The following is a 10000-nucleotide window of genomic DNA, read 5'->3' as shown; positions in this document are numbered from 1 at the left end:
AAAATACAAAAAATACACAAAAATTATTGAACAAATATGGAATATATACTGGGTGTGAAAAAATAAAAGTTCGAGAGGTAAATTGAAGGAAGGAAAAGGAAATGGTTTTTAAGATATAGCATAAACAACCTCGCATTTTGATTACCTCTGTGTATCTGCATTACCGCATTACAATAATCTTTAACTATTTCTTAATGAGAACAAGAAATTAATAAATAAATAAAAAAAAAAAGAATAATTAAAATAAAATGAAATAAAATAAAATAAAAGAAAAGAAAAGAAAAGAAATAAAAATAAACAAGGAAGAAAAAATTATGTAACCGCCACTCGATGTAATCGTTAAATACGACAAATATTCACTCACATATACAACACACACATATATACACATACACAAAAATATACACGTACGTATATCTATATGTATACACATATACACACGTATAGAAAATCGTGATGAGAGAGAAAGAGACATACACGTGTATTATATGTGTAAACATATAAATATATTTATATATATATAAATATAAATATAAATATAACAAAAAGAAGAAAATACGAGGAGTGGGGAGTGGAAGTAAGTGGGTTTGAGAGTAAAAAAATATTAAAAAAACAAAAAAAGATTGCAAAGTTCATCTTTGATTAATTCAAGTTCACCTAATATGGTATCAATTAATATATAAATATAAATATAACAAAAAAAAAGAAAATAAAAATACGAGAAGTGGGGGGAGTGGAAGGTTGGGTGGGTTTGAGAGTAAAAAAAAAAAATTAAAAAGAAAAAGATTGCAAAGTTCATCTTTAATTCAAGTTCACCTAATATGAATTCAATTAACATAATATAAAAAATCATAAAAAATTATGAAAGGTAAGGATTACACACGAGGTAAGAAAAATAAAAAAAATAAAAAATAAAAAAAAAGGTGTAAATCAAAAAAAAAAAAAAGAAAAAATGAGAATGGGCTTTTAACAAAAATTCGAATGGTCTTCCCTTTGCACGAGAAGTTGCTGAATTGTATACATAAATTATTATATTATTCATTTATATATATATACATATATATTACATATACATATATACGTACACGAACACACTATTAATTACGATATTATACATAAAAAAAAAAACACATATAAATATAAATATAAATATATATATATATAAACGATGCATATACACGATATTACTATTGCGGTAAAAAAGTAAATCACGATATTTGCAATCCTACTGTGCACTGTCAAAACGAAACATAAGAAAAAAAAAATTTATTGTAGTGCAAATTAAGGTTTTTTAAGCATTACGAAACGATGTACTGACTTTTTTAATAACGTTTTATCACGTTACAAAATAATATACATATATATATTATATATATAATATATATATATATTATTATTATTAAATACACGGTATATAAATATATACATATATAATATACACAATTACATGTTGAATGAAGAAAGAAAGTGGGAAAGAAAGGAAGATAAGAGTGATTGAAATTAAGTTTACCGAGTGAATAATAAAATAAAATTAAAAAAATAAAATAAAATAAATAAAAATAAAAATAAAATGACAAGAAAATTAATTAATCCGTGAGATAATGTAAATAATATTAAAACAGTATGATTATATATATATATATGTATATATGTATAATCATACAAAAATAAAAATAAAAAAATAAAATAAAATAACAAAACAAACAAACAAAATATCTCAGAACCTGTAATTGCCAATAAACAAATTTATAGTCTATAAACACGTATATATATATATATATATATATATATATATATATATATATATACATAGTTTTACTTGTAAATCATACATATTTATACATACATACAAACATATATATATTTATATATGTATGAATGTATGTATGTATGTAATATACACGAGTTCGATGCAATGAAAAAAAAAAAAACAATAAAAAAACAATTAAAAAAAAAAAAAAAAACATGAACAATTTAGTGACCAATATTAACAAGTGGTGTGTCAGAAACGTCAGATATCTAACGCGTATATGTGTTGGTTTAATCTGATTCGTGTACTGACTTTGTGAGCTTATAGATAAACGTTAAACAAAAGAAAAAAAAAAAAGAAAGGAAAAAAAAATTAAATTTAATGTTACTCTGAGAATGTTTTTACACGACTGCTAGTTTACACGATTGCAAAAAAAAAAAGAAAAAAATAAAGAAAAAAAAAAACTGATGGTTGTTCAACGAGAAAGAGAGAGAGAGGGAGAGAGAGAGAGAGAGAGGGAGAGGGAGAGAGAGAGGTTGGTGAACCCTGTCGCACACACAAGCAGCAGTTTAGTCAGGGATATCATTTGATCTTGGTGACTACTACTACTACTACTACTACTACTAACTACTACTACTATTACTTATCTTCGGCGTTTGTGACGCGAGCTTTTAAATCTGCCAAAAAAAAGAGTAAAGAAGAAACCAAAAAAAAAGAAAAAAAAAAATAAGAGAGATGAAACAGTTTTAGCGGTACCGTCGAATAAATAATAAACGTTGAATAACGGTGTTTAAAAGGAAACAGACAAAAAAAAATAAATTTCAATAATATTTGTTTTTTTCCCCTTGAAAATACGGATAATTATGCAGCCGAAATGTACCTACTATACGTAAATAAATAAATCAATAAATAAATGAATAAAGAAATAAATGAGTGGTAGAGTGAAGACGAAATAAAACAAGTAAAAAAGACATCACTGAAGTTAAAAAAAATAAGAAAAAATAGAGGAATATTAACGATAAGATTTTTATTGAAGATTATTATTTTATTTGAGGTTTTAAGATGATAAAAAAAAAATAGAAAAAAATTGTTTTATTTTCTACAAATATTATTATTATTATTATTATTAATTTTTTTTGTGTTATTTTGTTAATTTTTTTTTAATTTTTAATAATATATTTAATAATTTATATAATAAATATGATATTATATTAATATGTTTATTATTATTATTATTAATATAATTAAATTAAAAATTAAAAATTTTATTTATTATTATTTTTTATTAAAATATTATTAATATATTTCTTAAATAATAAATAATATATAATATTTATAATTTTATAATAAATATATATTATTTATATTATTATTTATAAAATAATAAAAAACAATTAATATATTTATTAATAATATTTTTAATAATATAATTTTTTAAATATTCATTATTCTTCTTATTAAAATATTATTTAAAATATTATTATTTATATATTAAATTATTATTTATGAATTTCTTTTTATTAGAATCTTTATTTATTAAATAAATATAATAAATAAATTTAGTAAATATTACCTTATTTATTTATTAAATTAACATAATAAGTAAATGTAGTAAATATTAACTTATTTATTTATTAAATTAATATAATATATAGATTTATTAAATATTAACTTATTTATTTATTAAATTATTATTTATACGTCTCTCTTTTTTTTTGGCAATCTGAATAAAGAATGTGAAACATAAAAAAAGCAAATAATGCGAATATACAAAAAAAATTGTACTTAAATTTAGACACAACATGACACACAAGGAATCTATCAACTACTTGTCATAAAATATAAAAAAGTCAATAGTTTAAAAATATTATTATTATTCATTTTTGCTTGATCGAGCAAGCATTGTGCGATAACGTGTAAATTTATTCTTGTTAATTGACATTTTCCCAGATTCAATACGACCAGACATATAGCAACATATATCTATACAGTCATACCATACACATATACAAAATATAATATACATATATACTATATATGACTTTTCTATTATGATTTATCGATTGACAACATATTTTATAAAACTTAATGCCCATATAGAGAAACGTTCAAGTATAAAAAACGTTCATCATTTATTTTGTATGTTTGACGTATAAAATAAATGATGAAAAAATGGAGTTTCAATGGAATATTATTTCAACGATATTACGATCAAAAGAAAAGCTTTAATAATATTTTTTTTAAAGTAATAGAAAAATACATACATACACAGACACAAATATACATAGTTAAATTTCATGTTGTCAACAAAGTGTCTTTTTGATTACAATATTTCGCAATGAAGCATAGAGAATATACGAAAACATATATACTTTTATTTATTCATCCGGTATATACATATATACATACTTAAATAATATATAAAATATATATTAACATAAATTCGTAATATCGTGTATCGTAATACGTTCAAATGAAATTTGCATATGGGACAACATGTGAATAGTTTCACGTCGTCATTTTGATAATTCACACGTAACACACATACACACATATAAAACAAAAGTTTATTGTATATGTATATGCACATAATTATGAAAATGATCTAAGTCATGTATCTTTTATTTTAACACTATAAATGAATTTTTTAATATAATATTAAAATAACAAATATTATCTAATTTATTTTTTTATAATATCGTTTTTAAATTATGTTGAATTTATTTAATTGGTTTAAAACTATTATTTTATTATTTAATTACAAAATGTATTTGAAATTATTTAAATACTATTATCAGAACTAATATTATTAAATTTTTATAATATATTAAAATATATAATAAATATTTTATATTTATTTTATTTACTTATAAATAATAAATTAATAAAATATTATATAAATATTAATAAATATAATTATATAATATTTATATAATAATATATATTTTTATAATTAATTATTATAAATTTAATTATAAATTTCATTATAATTAACAAATAAAATTCATTTTTAATTAATATTAAAATAATAATATTATTTAAAATATTATTTTCATAATGTGCTGTATCAAAAAATTGGATAAATTTATTTTTTTTAATCTTTTAACTTACAATTAGTCCACTTTTATAATTATGCGTACACACATATTCATATTACAATATTATTTAAAAATATAGAAAACAAAACGAAACAGTAACAAAATGAAACAGTAAACATTAAAAATAATTAATAATTATTTAAACGGACAGTTAAACAATTTACAAAAGAAAAAAAAGAAAAAATGATAGAGACAGATATATAATCTTTGTGAATTTCTTGAACAAGTGCAACAGAGAGAGAGAGAGAGTGCATTGCAAAAGTGAATTCTTTTGACGTCATCCACGAGTATGAACTACGTCATCGACTATCGGGCACATTTTTCCAAGATAGTAAGAAACGTTATACGTTATTATTTCCCCAGAAATATTATTTTTTTTTCTTCTTTTCTATTAACAGCAAAAACTTCTCCATTGCAAAACAGAAAATCGTATATGTATGTATGTATATGTATGTGTGTCTTTCTTATTCACCTTCTTTTTCTACAATGACAAGGAAAATGACGATGAAATAAAAAAAAGGGAAAAACAGTACGATTAGATCCTACTCATAATGTTATAGTATATATATATATACTCTATTATCATCATTCTACGCAAACAAATGTATAAAAACTCACATGTATATAATATAACACATACACACATATGTAAGTAGAAGAAGAAGCAGAAGCAGAATCTGACAAGGAAGGAAGAAATCAACGTGTTTGCATGGTAACATGTCACACACACATGTTCTTTTTATATTATTCCTGGGATAAATTAACCCATCTAATCGAGTGACGTATGACAATTTTTTTAACCATTAAAATGGAACCATTTTTTTCCTATTATTATTACTAATATTACATTGAACAAAATCGTAGCTGATTCTCAACAAATTTTTTTATTTCTATTTGATTTTGATTTGTTTTATTATATATATATTATTATTATTATTATTATTATTATTATTATTATTATTTATTACATTTATAATTTAAAAAATATAATTTATTATTATTACTAATATTGCATTGAAACAAATCATAATTAATTCTCAACAATCTTTTTAATTTCTGTTTGACTTTGATTTGTTCTATTATTTTATATTTCTATAAATAATTAATTTAATTAATTAAATTGTTTTATATATATATATATATACAAATGTTTATTTTATTTATTTAATACATTTATAATTTAATATTATAAATTTAATATTATTTATTTGTATTACAATATATTATACAAATCAAAATAAATAGGTGAAGAGAACTGTGTTTCGTTAAGTTACTACAAATTAGTTACTGTTTCTTTGCCATGATTTATCCTTGTTAACAAAATTAATAAAATAACCATTGTAAAATAATTTCTCTTTACCATGATGAAAGTTCTGGGTGTAACCTATCGCTATAGAAATTCGTTCCCAGGTTGTTATTACTTTATACAAAATCGTAATTAATTCTCAACAAATTCTTTCAATTTCCATTTGACTTTGATTTATTCTACTACTTTATATAAATATAAATAATATTCTTATTAAATTTTATTAAATCTTCATTTAGATTTTAGATAATAATTTATTCAGATTTTATTTTTATTGTTTTTCAAGTTATAGGAAATATCTTTTTTTTTTTACCAAAATTCAGTAGTATAAGACTATTATTCGTCTGACCGTGGCAGATGTTTCTTATGGATGTATATTCACACAATGGAACATCTCACTTTTCACACGTGGACAATGGTGTTAAGAATTTATCTTACATCAAACTAGTTTCAGGAGATATGCACGAATGGGATGTCCAATGGGTTTTTCTGGATAAACTATGGTCAACGTTTTTCATTCTCATGACAATAAAATAAATATTTTCTTATAATAAACATAAAATTATTTCTAACTTGTCATTTAAATATTATAAATGTTCAAATTAAATTCTTCAATTTCTAATCGTGATTAGGGGTTCATTTTTTATTCTTTTAAATATTAAAAATTATTTTGTCAATTAAGAATTTAAGGGAATTTGTTTAAAATTTGTCAGACGAAAATTTATTGTAAAAGAAATATCAACGTTATCAATTTTTTTTAATGTTTCTATACATTATTATTTAAAATAATTTTAGTTCATTTTACAATGGTATAGATAGGAACAATAAATTAAATAATTAATTAATTTTTATTATAAATTTTATTAATAAATTTGTATTTTATTTTTCTTCACAATTTTCTATACACAGAGTCAATACAATTCTGTATTCACCTATTTAATTAAAATAAAATTATACAATAATTTTTTCGGATACACTGAGATTGTTTAACTGCAAAAAAAAAGCTTTTAAAAACACCCTGTTATATATTATTATAAGTATAATTATATTTTACAGATAAAGATAAATAGGAGAAGAAAACTGTGTTTCGTTAAGTTACTATAAACTAGTTATCGTTTCTTTGCTATGATTCATCCTCGTTAACAAAATTAATAAAATAACCATTGTAAAATAGTTTCTCTTTACCATGATGAAAGTTTTGGGCGTAACCTATCGCTATAGAGCTTCGTTCCCACGTTGTTATTATTATTATTAATATTATTACTACTTCTACCAATATACAGCTAATAATAGCAATATACAGAGTTATTGCGTAATTCTATGAATACCTACAAATAATATGAAACACACACACACACTCATACACAAATATTGGAAAACAACTAAATGTTTCTTATTTAATTTCCATTCATAACTAACTAAAAACTCAAACTAACTAAAGAAAATATTTTAACAAAGTTTAGCAACGAATAAAAACAAGGGATGAAGACGTAGGGTGAGTAAAGGGTGGATAGGGGGTTAGATATTTAATGTCAAGCTAATTTTCTTCTCTTGTTTACGAACAAACGAATGAACGGAACGAAGGAAGGTAGTAGGAACGAAGGGTAGTAGAAACGAAGGGTGTAATAGGAACGAAAGGGACCTACTACGACCCTGTAAAGGAAAGGAAAACTTTGAACGAGGTTTTAATGCGGCCAGCCACGAAATTATGTAAGCCTAAAGTGTTCAACGAGAAACTGGTGTGCTTGCTTGCTTGCTTGCTTGAAGACTTAATACTTAAAGAGTAAAAGGAACTCCTCTCTCTCTCTCTCTCTCTCTCTTACACCCTCGTACGATCTGATAATCCTACCGTCAGTCATTTTCACAAAACTTAGCCCTTTTCGGTATAGACGTGTTTTCTACCCCTTCCCTTCCACCCTCATCTATCTATCTAGACATACACACTCGAGAGAACACCCTTCTCCCCCATTTTGAAACGCGTTATCTATGTGCAAATCGCCAACGTAGAAAACCCGTTTTCAAGTAAATTGATTGTCGGCTAAGATTGCACACCCAGTGATTTTACCATTATCAACCTCAAGAAAAAAAAAAGAAAAAGAAAAAATGTAGCCATAGAGCAGAGACCTAGAACTTCTTAGCTCAACCATTTTTACATCATCTTACTATCTTCTTTTTTTATTCTATATGGTAATATAGAATATTACTATATATAATTTATTAGAATTTAATTATTTATTATTTAATTATTTAATATATTATAATAATTATTTCTTTTTTATTGTTTTTCAAGTTACACGAAATTTTTTTCCACAAAGATTCAGTAGTATAAGACTATTATTCGTCTGACCGTGGCAAATGTTTCTTATGGGTGTATATTGGTGTATGTAATTAATATAATATATTGTAATATATATCTAAAATATATTATAATAATTATTATTTAGTTTTTTAATAGTTTACTTTTAGTAGTTTAATAGTTTATTATATATATTTAGTTATTATCTATACTAGTTAATAAATATAGTATAAATAATTTATATATTATATATAATAATTTTAAATAATATATAATAAATTAAAATTATTAAATTAAATAATAAAAATATAAAATAATAAAATTAATATAATATAATATAATAATATAAAATTAAAATAATTAGAAAATTAATATTATTTAATAATTATAATTAAGATTTTAATTATTACAAAATATTACAAATATTGCAGTTAGATAATTTTAATTAAATTATTATTTTCTCAATATTTTCTATTTATCAATTCAAATTGACAACTCATTTAAATTATTTACAATATTAAATCTTTGATTAAATTTCACACGATCCTTTGTGGGTTGACCTTTCGTTTTTAAAAACAGTAACAGAAAAACTGGGTCGTCGTATTTTTGTCTATTGAAAAAAAAAAAAAAAAAAAAAAAAACAAGAGTAAAAATCAGAAAAAAAATGAAGAAAGAAAAACAAGATTTCAGAAGGAGTAAAAAAAAAAAGGAACACAAATGTATATAAAAAAGCAAAATAAAAAAATGAATCATTGATGATAACGAGATAGGTGAATTTAATAGAAGAAGAAGATAAAGGTATGGGTTGTTGGAATGTTTGAAAAAGAAAACACGAGGGGTGTGGTAATAATCGAGGACTCGTGTACCTTTACGGAATTTTCTTTTTTTTTTCCTCCTTTTCCTTTACCCCCAAGGACGTTGTATCGTCTTGGGGGCGTAAGGAATCGCTTGTAGTTCACCACGCGAAATGCTTTTCATTAAATAATCCATTGAACGTGGAACGCGCAAAGTGCGCTTCCTCGTGCTCTCGGTTTTACCCTCTCTCTCTCTCTCTCTCTCTTTCTCTGTGTTTCTCTCTTACTGAGAAGAGTCTTGAAAGTTTTATACGTTGGGTGGTACGTGAAATTCGTACAAAATATCCACCAACGTTTCGTAGAAATGGCTTTTGTTGTGCTTACCGTAATACCTCCTTGGTCCTACAGTACCAAATTCTTTTGTTTTAACCTATTACAACCGACAAAATAATAATAATAATAATAATAATAATAATAATAATAATAATAATAATAATAATAATAATAATGTAATAACGAATTAAAGTTACAAAACCCAGGATCAAGAAAAAAAATATTCAATGAAAAAAAGTAAGAAGGTAAGGTTGGTTAAGGTAAGGTTGAGGTAAAAAGAAAATACGTGACACATATAACATTATTTATTATAAATCTATTTTTTAGTAGTACCCTTACTATTTTTTTTTTTTTTTTTTTTTTTAGTAGAGCTTTAAAAAGTACAACTTGGTACTTTAGAGTTTTTTGGGGAATTTTTTTTCT

General features: G+C 22.7%; 1 protein-coding gene across 5 annotated transcripts in view; it reads left to right on the top strand.

The window, feature by feature from the left end:
• Window positions 1-922, top strand: part of Drep2 (DNA fragmentation factor-related protein 2) — a 20226-nt gene extending 19304 nt beyond the window's left edge. For all 5 annotated transcript variants that reach the window (XM_015327460.2, XM_089173303.1, XM_089173304.1 and 2 more), the window contains one exon: window positions 1-922. This exon is cut by the window's left edge and continues 7378 nt beyond it. The gene's annotated coding sequence lies outside the window, so the exon portion shown is untranslated.
• The last annotated feature ends 9078 nt before the right edge of the window (window positions 923-10000 follow it).

This window comes from Polistes dominula, unplaced genomic scaffold, assembly GCF_049000335.1.
Source record: "Polistes dominula isolate Pdom_NZ unplaced genomic scaffold, Pdom_raw_medaka scaffold_35, whole genome shotgun sequence".
Lineage (NCBI taxonomy): Eukaryota > Metazoa > Arthropoda > Insecta > Hymenoptera > Vespidae > Polistes > Polistes dominula.
This window is presented reverse-complemented; position numbering and strand designations above follow the sequence as displayed.